This window comes from Mandrillus leucophaeus, unplaced genomic scaffold (genome assembly GCF_000951045.1).
Source record: "Mandrillus leucophaeus isolate KB7577 unplaced genomic scaffold, Mleu.le_1.0 Scaffold125, whole genome shotgun sequence".
Taxonomy (NCBI): Eukaryota; Metazoa; Chordata; class Mammalia; order Primates; family Cercopithecidae; genus Mandrillus; species Mandrillus leucophaeus.
Genome location: NW_012100876.1, coordinates 4,383,714 through 4,395,840, shown reverse-complemented (window position 1 = coordinate 4,395,840; position 12,127 = coordinate 4,383,714). Strand labels below are relative to the sequence as shown.

The window sequence follows — 12,127 nt, the reverse complement described above, 5'->3', positions numbered from 1 at the left end:
CCTGGGAGGTGGAAGTTTGCAGTGAGCCAAGATCGTGCCACTGCACTCCAACCTAGGTGACAGAATGAGGCTCTGTCTCAAAAATAAAATAAAATAAAATAAAAATAAAAATAAAATAAAATAAAATATAAATAAAACAGGCTTCGTGTTAGATGATTTTGCCTAACTGTAGGCTAATGTAAGCGTTCTGAGCATGCTGAAGGCAGACTAGGCTGAGCTATGGTGTTCAGTAGCCTAGATATATTAAGTGCATTTTTGACTTACAACATTTTGAACTTATAATGGGTTTACTGAGTCATAATGCCATAGTAAGTTGAGGAGCATCTGTATATCTTATTTAACCCTGTATGTTCAAAATGCTCTCATTTCAATAGGTAAAAACATAAAATCATTGTGATGCTTTACATTCTTTTTTCTTTTAATATCTGGAGTCTTCGAGTTCCAGAGTGCATTTTGATGGCACAGCTCGGTTAGGACCAGCTGCATTTCCAGTGCTCAGTAGCCATGTGTGGGCAGCGGCTGCCATGTTGGAGGATGGCGCGGGTCCAGGGCCCTCCTCTTCCTCTTTCCCACTGTGCTGCAGGCCTCCTTTGTGTCCCCAGGCCCATGAATGCATAAATCCTTCCCTATCTCAAACTAGGCTAAGTCCTCTTCATCATGCATACTTAACAGCATCTTGTTCTTATCCCTCATATTCCAGACAACACAACACATTATTACCGTTAATTTTATAAAACTGTTTCCAGTAGACTGAAGGCACCAGGAAAGCAGGGACTTTGTTCACGTGTTGTCTCCCTGTGTGATGTTGTTGAATAAATGAATGAATGAATAAAAAGATGTGAATGAGGCCTGGTGCGATGGCTCATGCCTGTAATCCCAGCACTTTGGGATGCCAAGGTGGGAGGATCACCTGAGATCAGGAGTTTGAGACCAGCTTGGCCATAATGGTGAAACCCCGTCTCTACTAAAAATGCAAAAATTAGCCAGGTGTGGTGGTGGATGCCTGTAATCTCAGCTACTTGGGAGGCTGAGGCAGGAGAATTGCCTGCGCCTGGGAGGCAGAGGTTGCAGTGAGCTGAGACTGCACCACTGTACTCCAACCTGGGTGACAGAGTGAGACTGTGTCTCAAAAAGAAAAAGTGAATGACACGGTCCTTGCCCTCAAGGGCTCCTACCTGTTTTGTACCTATCCAGAATGACCTTCCTTCCTTACTCCTTTCTTTCTTTTCTTCTTTCCTCTCTCTTATTCTATCTTTTCTTTCATGAGACACACCCAAGTTTAGTGGGGATCTGCTGTGATCTTCAATGCGTAAGAAGTTGGTTGCTATTAATAAAGTCCTACGTTTGTCTAACTAGGTCTCTCCTGTGTCACTATGCTGTGAAGCATCTGGAAGGCTATGTGGGCAGAGGCTGTGGCCATGAAAAACCCAGTGTTACAGCCAATCACAAACATATTTAAAGGCAGAGAAAGAGGCCAGATCCATCTTCCGTCTTGGTGTAATCAGCCTCGGGTTGCTGCTTGGGTTGCTGCTTGGCTCCTTCCCCCTCGACCTCACTCAGTCTTTCCTTTCCTGCCTCCCTCCTTGGTCTCCCCCACAGCATCCCAGCCCCATTCTGCATTTCCCATGGAGATTCAAGTCTCAGAGACTGTTCCAGCTCCATCCTGGTGGGGCCCCAGGTTTTACTGAGGAATACCTAGACCAGTACTTCTCACCTTTTAGTGTGCACACACTGCAGGGCACAGTGGCTCATTCTTGTAATCCCAGTACTTTGGGAGGCTGAGACTGGAGGATTGCTTGAGGCCAGTAGTTTGATATCCGCCTGACCCCTTTTCGACAAAAACTTTAGAAAAAATTAGCCAGGTATGGTGGTGTGTGCCTATAGTCCCAGCAACTCAGGAGGCTGAGTGGGGAGGATTGCTTGAGCTCAGGAGTTCCAGGCTGCAGTGAGTTATAATCATATCACTGCATTCCAGCCTGGGTGACAGAGTGAGACCATATCTTAAAAAAAAAAAAGATTGCACTGGCATCACACAGGTACTCCTAGGAAAATGCAAATTCTGATTGACTGGACCTGGAAGGGGCCTGAGAATTCACATTTCTAACCAGCTCCCAGGCTGATGCTGCAGGTGCTGGTCCAGGGACTACACATTGAGGAGGAGCAAAAATCTAGAAGGAAGGCAAGCCTTTCTCCTGCTAATGTGGATGGCCTCTCACAGCAAAATTTCCATGTGCAATTACCCCCAAAGCCTCCTTCCACCAGGAGTGAAGATGAGAAGCAATTAAAGGAGTGGACAGAGATCTTCGTCCTGTCCTGTTCCTACTGAAAAAATAAATGAGAGGGCCGGGGGCAGTGGCTCAAGCCTGTAATCCCAGCACTTTGGGAGGCTGAGGCTGGGCAGATCACCTGAGGTCAGGATTTCAAGACAGCCTGGCCAGCATGGTGAAACCCTGTCTCTATTAAAAACACAAAAGTTAGCTGGATATGGTGGCAGGTGCCTGTAATACCAGGTACTCAGGAGGCTGAGGCAGGAGGCTTGCTTGAACCTGGGAGGCAGAGGTTGCAGTGAGCCAAGATCATGCCACCGCACTGTAGCCTGGACTATAGAGGGTGACTCCATTTCAAAAAAAAGAGAGAGAGAGAGGAGAGAGGACAACAGATTCCAGGTTATTCCTCTGACACAGCTCTCAGATGCCCTTGCATTCTGTCTTCCACAGCGGAGGCAGGTGGATGCGATGTGCCAGGGCTGCACATGGCCCTGGCCCATCCAAGACAGTGTCACACCCGTGAACATCAGGTAGGTCAAGTAGAGGGATAGCATGGGATTAAAGTGAGTTCACAGCTGCAGAACACTCCACTCCAGATCTCGATGCATGAACCAGGGTAGATTCCAGCACAGATGAATGCATGCCTGTGCATTCGGAGTCAGAAAGGCCTGAATCAGTGCTGGCTCCACCTTTGATGGGCCATGCTGAACAAGTGGCTGAGCTTGGATTTACCTATCTATAAAATGGGGACAATTATGCTTATGGCCAGGGTGGTTGTTATAATTAATAAAAATAACATATGTAATGTATTAGTTAATGATTATGCATGAGGCCAATCATTATGAATGATGCGTTGCTTTTGGCATGAATTCACTCACTTCATTTTCTCAGCAGCCTATGAGGAAGGTAATATAATTATTCTTTCTATTTTAGGAGAGAGCCAAGCTCAGAGAGGTGAAGTTGGTACCCCAAGGTCCCACAGTTAGAGTGCGATGCAGCTGGGATTTGAACGAAGGCAGTCTGATTCTTGGTTCCATCTTCTGGAGCATCACGCCTGAGGTGCATGTTCCTACACAGGTGCTTTGTGAATATCTGTGGTGTCCAACGAGTGAGTCATTTTCAACTTCGCTGAGAGATCCGGAGAAGGGGGCTTCTTGCCTTTCTCTCTCTCTCTCCTCTCCCAGATGCATTTTAGTGATTTTAAAACAAACAAAATAGGCCAGGCACGATGGCTAACGCCTGTAATCATGGCACTTTGGGAGATGACGGCGGGAGGATTGCTTGAATCCAGGAGTTAAAGATCAGCCTGGGCAACATGGTGAAAAAATAGAAAATTTAGCCAGGCGTGGTGGTGTGCACCTGTAATCCCAGCTACTCGAGAGGCTGAGGCATGAGAATCGCTTGAACTCGGGAGGTGGAGGTTGCAGTGAGCCAAGATCCCACCACTGTACTCTGGGCTAGGCCACAGAGCAAGACTGTGTGCAAAAACATAAAAATAAATAAAAATAAAAAAATAAAACCACACAAAACAGCGTTTTAAAGAGCTGTCGCATGGTTCAAAAGGAGCAGAGGGATACACCTTGGAAAATATTCCTCCTGTCTCAACTCCCAGCTGCCAGCCCCTTTCCCTGAGGGAACCACTCTTACCAGCTTCTTGTGCGCGCACACACACATATGCCCCTTGCGGTTCAGATGACAGCACGCCCTATAGAATGTTCTGCCTTGACTTTGTCTAATCCATGGAGATTGCTCTGTGTTTCCAGAAGAGTTTCTTGATACCCCCACCCTTCTGCCCCGCTCCACTCCAAGCCTTAGTTTCCTCATCTGTGAAAGTGAGATAATAATACTGCCTTCCATAGGGGGGCTACGAACATTAAATAAAATGCATGGACAGTGCAGAGAAGAGGTCTCTCACATCATCAGCACACACTTTACTCCATTCTATTTTTATTTTTATTTATTTTTTGAGATGGGGTTTTGCTCTTGTTGCCCAGGTTAGAGTGCAATGGCGCGATCTCAGCTCACTGCAACCTCCGCCTCCCAGGTTCAAGTGATTCTCCTGCCTCAGCCCCCAAATAACTGGGACTACAGGCATGCGCCACCATGCCCAGCTAATTTCTGTATTTTTAGTAGAGACCGGGTTTCGCCATGTTGGCCAGGCTGGTCTCAAATTCCTGACCTCAGGTGATCCACCCACCTTGGTTTCCCAAGGTGCTGGGATTACAGGCCTGAGCCACCACGCTCAGCTCATTTTATATTTTAAAACAGGCCAAGGAAGTGAGCACTGAAACGGCCTCCACTCTGCGCAGGCCACCAGGGCCAGCGCCAGCTCCTGGAGGTGACAAGACTTCCTGTTGGTGTTTGTCCACAGACAACTAGCCATTCACCCCAAAGACAGGAAGGGAGGAAGGAAGGGGCAAACAAAAATATGGACAAAGAAAACTTCAAAGCCGCTCTAAGAAATAGAAACAGAGGCCCCCGGACACCCAGCAATCCGGGCTGACTCTCCCCTCTCCATGGGCCTCACCAGCACTGAGGTGGACGCCATCAGGCTTCAGACACTTTTCCTCAATGCCCCAGCATCAAGCAGAGTGGGGCGGCGAAGAGAAATCAGTGGGGCCGGTTCACACGGAGCCTCCAGATTCCATTCTCCAGTGATAAATAATGTACCAAACCCAGAAAACACTGCTATGTGGAGCCTGGGCCTCTTATTCCAGAGGTGTGAGGAATCAGACAGGCACTTCTGCTCAGTCTGTGGAGTTGTGGATTCCAGGGGCACAGCAGGGGCCTCGGGTGGCCAGGCCAGTCCACTGCCAGCCTGTGGGCCAGCCAGGCTGCTGCAGGCCTCAGGCTTGACTAGGGTGCACCCACCATCCGGGCAGGAGGAGTCTGTCTCCTGCTATTCTGAATCTATTTCTCCCCTCCTGGTCATCAAAGTCCTTTAACACACACACACACACACACACACACACACACAAATAATAGTAACATTATTTTAATCTGTATTCATTTTTATCATCATTTAAAAGATTTTTTCACATAACCTCTGGAAACTCCTGCTATCTAATAAATATCAGGAAAAAAAGAGGAAAGGGAGAGAGAGAGGAGAGAGAGACCAGCAAGAGGCAGGGAAACTCTGCTTTGTCAGGGAGAAGAAAATAAAGAGAAATCAGCCCAGCTTCAAAGGGCGCATTTCCATAATTGCCCTGTAACTTTGGCAAAATAAATCTGAGCGGCGGGGAAAAGCACAATCTCTCAGATGAGTGCACTCCAAAGGCCCTGGAGGGCTGCGGGCCCACTTGTTAGCGGCCTGGTGCAGTGAGAGAATGCAGGCTCGCCACCCAGTACAAAAGCCATGAAATCATAGCCTTTCCGTCCTGGCCGGCCAGGCCCCAGAGTGTGAGCTTACCCTTCCTTTGTCTCCCTCCTGCACCCTGACACGGGACACACACAAACACACACGCGCGCGCACACACACACATGAAAAATAAGCGAGTAAATAAATACACTCATACAAGGCAAAAGCCACACTGGTTAAGTTCTCATCTGCTAGAATCTTCTAGTAACCGGCACCTGACATTTAGATTCAAGGGAGACAGGTCCCAGCTTTCCAGACACACATCTCACTGGGGGTGACTCCCACTCTTTCACCCCAGAAGGTTTTGCCTCCAGACACTCCGGCCCTGGGCACCAGGCTGAGTTGAAACCTGCTCTTCTGTTTTCCTCAGGCTCACACAATTTTCTGTTTGCTTTCTCTCTCACCTGACTTCCCCGTTCCAGGGCCAAAAGTTGTTAAAGAACAAAAACGCTCTGCTTAGCACCCTGTTTTAATGTTTCTCTCAACAAAGCTGTGGCTTGCAGGAGAAAATCTTGCTGTGGCTGCCTTAGACACCTCTCCCTGCTTCAGCTCTGTGTTTCTCAACCTCAGCAGTACTGCAATTTGGGGCTGGATAACTCTTTGTAGTGGAGGATTGTTCTGCAGCACCCCCGACCGCTACCTATGAGATGCCAATAGCACCCCTACCCTAGTTCTGATGATCAAAAATGACTCCAGACATTGTCAAATGTCCCCAGGGAGGGGGCAAGGGAAAAGCACAATTGCCTGGTTGAGGACAACTGCTCTACTCTTAAGACCCTTTCCAGTCATGCCCTTACCTCGAGAAGAGATGCCTTCGTGGTGGTTTTCCATTCAGACCATTGGGATGGCCTTTGGAGAGCCTCCTTAGAGGGGAGGGGCAACTGCATCAAAGCTAGGTTCGTCACACAATAGACGGGCATGTTTTTGTTTTTGTTTTTGTTTTTGTTTGAAACAGAATCTCACTCTGTCACCAGCCTGGAGTGCAGTGGCGCGATTTCGGCTCATTGCAACCTCCGACTCCCTGGATCAAGCGATTCTCCCACCTCAGCCTCTAGAGTAGCTGGAATTATAGGTGTGTGCCACCATGCCTAGCTAATTTTTGTATTTTTAGTAGAGACAGGGTTTCACGATTTTGGCCAGGATGGTCCCGATCTCTTGACCTTGTGACCTGCCCGCCTCGGCCTCCCAAGGTGCTGGGATTACAGATATGAGCCACGGCGCCAGACGGGCATTTTTAATTGGTCAAGTTGGCTGAATCCAAGGACAGCAGCGAATTAGGGTCAAGAGGCAGTATCCAGAGAGGTCAAAGGCCCCCCTCACCCCCACAATTATCTTTGAATTCACAGTTCTTTCCTTTATGCCTAATCCTAGACAACACCGGATTTGGAAGAAAGCTTGGATAAATTCATCTAATCCAAGCCCTCCATTGCACGGATGTCAAAAGTGGGACTAGAGAGAGTACGAACCCTGCCTCCACTCAAGCTGGTGTTAGTTCATCACAGACACAATTTTTACAAACAATTGCCCATTTTCACTCAATGAGGGTGAAGGGTAGCTGCAACCAGAAATTGTAGGATACAGAGGACATTTCTAGAAGGATACAAACAATTAGGCCCAAAGCAAGTCTCCAGCAAAAACTCCCAATAAAACTAAAACAGAAAATGTCTGACATCCAATTCTTACCCAAGCATTCAATCCCTATGGCCGACCTTGCAAAACTCAGGCAGGCCTAAGACAGTGGAGTCTCTGAGCCCAGCTGTCCTCCGGGTGCTCAGAGAACACCCGCCTGGTAGGTGGGACCCTGTTCTGTCCCCATTCCTCACCTGGGACAGGTGATTGGCTTCTGTTGCACCTGCCCTCTGGTCCTTCCATGTTGTTTTCTAGCTGTACCCCACCTCCCCCTTCCTGTATTCCCCTAGAGAGAAATTCAATTGGAAACCATTAATATGCTGGTCCCAGAGGTGGACAATCACTTAGGGAGATAATTTCATTCTCCTCCGGCTCCCTGGCTCTGGGATGCTCCCCCGCTCCCCAGCTCCACGCAGATAATGAGGGAAGCAGTGCCACACTTCTCCTCCTCTGACCTAATTGATTATCCCCACACACCTTGGAGCGCTTTGCATAACCAGCCCCGACAGCAGGAACCCCTTCCAGGAGGGGTGATTGACATATTTTATTTCTAATTGAAGCTTAATCAGGACCAGGGATGAGATTCCCATAGTCCCTCTCCTTCTCTCCCTCCTGGTTTCCCTTTAAGATTTTTAAGGACAGACAATAAGGGATGGAGGCATTCCAGGGACCCCTGAGAGGAGGGAGATGAGGGGAGGGCTTAGGGAGGAGGTTCCGGGAGGAAGAGAAGAAATGGGAGTTCAGTCAAGTGAAAGAGACGCCACGAGGACTATCTCCTCTTCCCTCTTTCAGCTGTGAAGCTGAAGCTGAGATTCTTTTTCTGTTTTGATTAGATTATCTTATTGGGGTCAACTTGGGACCAGTTGAGGGCTCATGTGTTCTATGGGATAAGAGAAAATACAGATGCATGGGAACTGCTCCTAGGTTTATGTCAAGTCTCCTCTGGTACCTAAACATACTGCTTTTTCAGTGGGGACAGAAGGTGGCTCATGCAAGGACCATTATCCCTGGGATGTGGCCTGAGAAGCTGACCTTACTCCGGGGTCTCCACCAGAGAAAGACCTAGAGACCTGCACTCAGGCATCCTCAAGCCCCACCTGCTTCTCCATACCCAGCTGGCTGTGAGCAGATCCCCTGCCTCCTCTTGGGTGGTGTTCAGTGTAGAGAGGCCACCTAACTTCTGCTGTCACCTCCATGATCACAGTCCCCTCTCTGCTGTGCCGCTGCCTGGGAAGTTTCCTCTCTTGCTTAGCTGAGCTGGAGTTGCAAAGGATCCTGGGATGCCTGAATGCAGACACCTCACTTTTGTTGCTAATGAAAGGGGTGGATTGTAATACTGCTGGGAGTTTAAAAAGCGAAGTTGGAGATTCTGAAATGTAATTTTAATAGTAAAATGACCAGGTGCTGAGGATCAAGCCTGTACTCCCAGTGCTTTGGGAGGCTGAGGTGGGAGGATTGCTTGAGGCCAGGAGTTGAAGATCAGCCTGAGCAACATAGAGAGACCCTGTCTCTACAAAAATAAAAAAATAGCTGGGTGTGGTGGTGTGTGCCTGTAGTTCTAGTGAGTAGAAGGCTGACATAGGAGGATGATTTGAGCCCAGAAGTTTGAGGTTGCAGTGAGCTATGATTGCACCAGCTTGGACAACAGGCTGGGCAATACTCCAGCCTGGGCAACAGAGTGAGATCCTGTCTCTAAATTAAAGAAAAAAAGAGTAAGATTGCTTCTGCCCACCTACCTCGTGTCAGCCCTGGACATTCTTCCTCTTTGCCCTCATTATTCCCATTTTGTAGATGAGGAGATAAGGGCTCAGAGAAGTGAATTGTCTGCCTTGGGTTTCACAGGGTGGTAAGTGGGAGCAGAGTCGGTGCCAGTTAAGCTTGTGAGGCCTGAGCTGTTGAGGTGTCGGAGTGCTGTCCTTGTCAAGTCATTCAATGTGCTAACCAGTCTCTGCCCGGGTCCTGGCGTTCCGGCCTCAGTTCCAAGTCCGCGAGGATGAGCGGGCTCCACGTCTGGGGGCGCTGTGAGCAGGGCCAGAGCGAAACCTCAGTCTGAGCTTACGAACTGGGAAGGAGCCTGAACCCCAGAAACACCGTTAACAAAGAGAGGGAACGCTGGGGAGCTGAGGAGACGTCTCTTTGGCCTCTGAGGAAGGGGCTAAGGAGCAAGCCAGCGGAGGAGCGGCTTTGCCGGGTGTCCACTAGCGGTTCGCCAGTCCTCTGTGCGCCCGCAGAGTGACACAGAGGCCGACACAGCCCCCTCCCCACTCGCCCATGGGGCGCCGCCGCACCTTGATCGCCCGCTTCGCGGAAGGGACTCCCGAGGCGCGGCGCTGACCGCTGGGCCCGCACGGCCCAGTCCTGTCGGGCTCCGCTCTGCTACCGCCGGGTCTCGAAGTTGTGCCATGTTGAGCCGTGTCTTGTTCCGTGGCTTCGGGGAATGTGCGCGCTTCCCATACCTCCCTGGAACGCGGGAGATAGTCACACGCGCCACTCTGAGGGTCAAACACCCCGCATCTGGCCACACCGTACCACTGTGAGGGTCAAACACCCCGCATCTGGCCACACCGTACCTTTAGTAACGTGGGGAGGGGGCAAAAAAAAATGTGTCCCTCCTTCTTACCCCGAGGTGTCACTCGCCCAAACACTCCCTACAGCTTCTTCAAGTCAAACTTGGGCCAGGCTGGCTGGCTGACTGCGAGAGGAAAAAGAGGGTGCAGAGGGGGCGCGGCGCGCGGCAGGGTGGAGAGGCCAGGGAGGCGAGGCGCCGAGCGTCCCCTTTGTCCTGTAGAGGGAGCTCCAGCCCCAAATTTCCCAGCTGCCTCCCCCGGCCCGCCCACCCCAGGCCCGCCTGGAGCCGGAATCCGGGCTGGAAAGGTGCTGCGGATCTGACACCCCCGCAACCCCTGCGCCGGGACTTTAGCAGGATGCCTCTTCTGGGGCACGTGGGAAAACCCACCAGGGTGCCAAGACACACAGATGCTGCCAGGACCCGGGCTCCCAACTCTCAACTAGAGCTGGGCAGTCACACATCATCTAGAGGGTTGATATGTACCCCAAGGCTCCCCTCTTCTCCATATCTGCCTCCACCGTCACCCCACACCCTGGCATTTATAAAGACAGAAGGGGTGCAACCGGCTTGGAAGGAGGATGGAATCTGGGCTCGCACAACCTCTTATAGGTAACACTGAGAAAGCCTCAATTGTGTCGATCAAAGAATGGGGACGGGGGGGGGCGGGGGGAGTGATGAGAACACGCCCCCACCACCCGCGCAGGCTAACCCCGTTGTATCCAGACCCTTCTCTAAATCTTTTGGCAAGGTCGCCAGAGAAGGATCCAAGCCACCGAGGTTGCTCCCGTAGAACTGTGGGTCGGGCCCAGATTCCCGGCTCTTAGCAAAGAATCTTGCCGGGGTCTCCCACCTGTCTCCTGCTCCCGTTCTCTCCGCCGCCCCAGGTGCTTTTACAGCCACTTCTCCTGTTGCTGCGCCCCCAGCCCCGCCACTTCTGCGCCCCCTCAGCTATTGCTGTCGTTTGACTACTCGGTCCTGATTCGTCTCTCGTCCTTTCCCGCGAATTCTTCAAACAACCAAGGAGAGAAAAAACCCAAAAAACAAAAAAACACCAAACAGATCCGTCGAGGGGGCAGACAGGCGGGTTATAGTCAAAGTGGCAGCAGCTCATTTATTTAGCCAAAAATAGATACTTTCTCGTACAATTTGGTTCACACATATGTACATTTCTCTGTATATATACACACACACACAAAGGCAGACACGTTTATTCTCACTGAAACTCCACCCCCCAAAATCAACCGAACAAACAAACCTCACAGCGAATGCGGGGTGCCACAGAAGCGACTTGGGGAGGGCTGAGGAGGACTGGTTTTATTTCTTTTTTCTTTCTTTTTTTTAGTTTTGCTTTTAGGTATTTATACACTGACATGCTTACAAGTTGTAACTATACAGAGCGATTTTTTTTTACAATTATTACAACGATTAAAAAAAGTTTTTGTTTTGTTTTGTTTTGTTTTTTAAAGAACTAGGATGAGGAGAGAGCCGATAAGACCAGGGCGGCGTCCAGATGGTTCTGGGGCCTGGAAGAGAGAGACAGTAATAGCAAAAAAGGTGAGATTCAGGAGCGCAGAGGCGGCCTAGGGCCGGGAGATCCTACTTGGGTTGGGGCCGAGAGTCAGGAAGGTGTCGCAATGTAAAATTATGTCCAGTTGTAGATGTGTGTGTTGGGGGTTTAACTGTAGGGTGGGCACGAGGCGTCAGGACCCGAGGTCTGGGGCTGGAAAAAGGTGAGCGTCAGAGAGCCGCCACCCGCCCCAGTGGCCTGTGGGCCCAGCCACGCAAGGCTTCCCCTAGAAGGCACAGGCGCTGTACCCACCGGCCGCGCCTGGGGTGCCTGGGCTGGACCTGGAGAGCTGTCGCAGGGCCTACAGGGGCGACCGAAGAAGTGACTTTCGTCCCCTTTTACAAAATGCGTCCCAGCAGGGTTCCATGCTATTCCCGGGCAAAAGGCCGTGCGTGGTGCTCCACGTTCTCTCCTTTCCCCTCCAGTCAGTCCCCCTAGCCCCCCAACCTCGGGGTCTTACCGCCTGGGCACGGGCTGGAAAGCTGTCTTGAGTAACTTTTTCTCCACTTCCAAGGCACTACAGCGATCTAAGGGAAGCGGGGGAAGAAAAAGGAGGGCCTTTAGAGCGCTCGGTTCCGGCGCCCAGGGCCGCAGAAAGCAGGAGCGGAGAGGGACGCGCCCTGCGCCTCCCGGACCCTGCCCCTCCCGGCCAGCTCCGGCACTATCCGCAGAGCCCGCCCCCGCTCCGTGCCCAGCGCTCAGCAGTCACCTGTTCCGCCTTCGGGCTCCGCGGGCAG

The 12,127-nt window shown here is 50.8% G+C and overlaps 1 long non-coding RNA gene across 1 annotated transcript; it reads right to left on the bottom strand.

The window, feature by feature from the left end:
- Nucleotides 1-10,908: 10,908 nt before the first annotated feature.
- LOC105533448 lies at nt 10,909-12,127 on the bottom strand. Its single transcript, XR_001005118.1, has 3 exons — nt 12,100-12,127; nt 11,851-11,917; nt 10,909-11,346 (listed from the first exon to the last, which is right to left on the bottom strand). It is a non-coding gene; the product is annotated as an uncharacterized LOC105533448 (long non-coding RNA).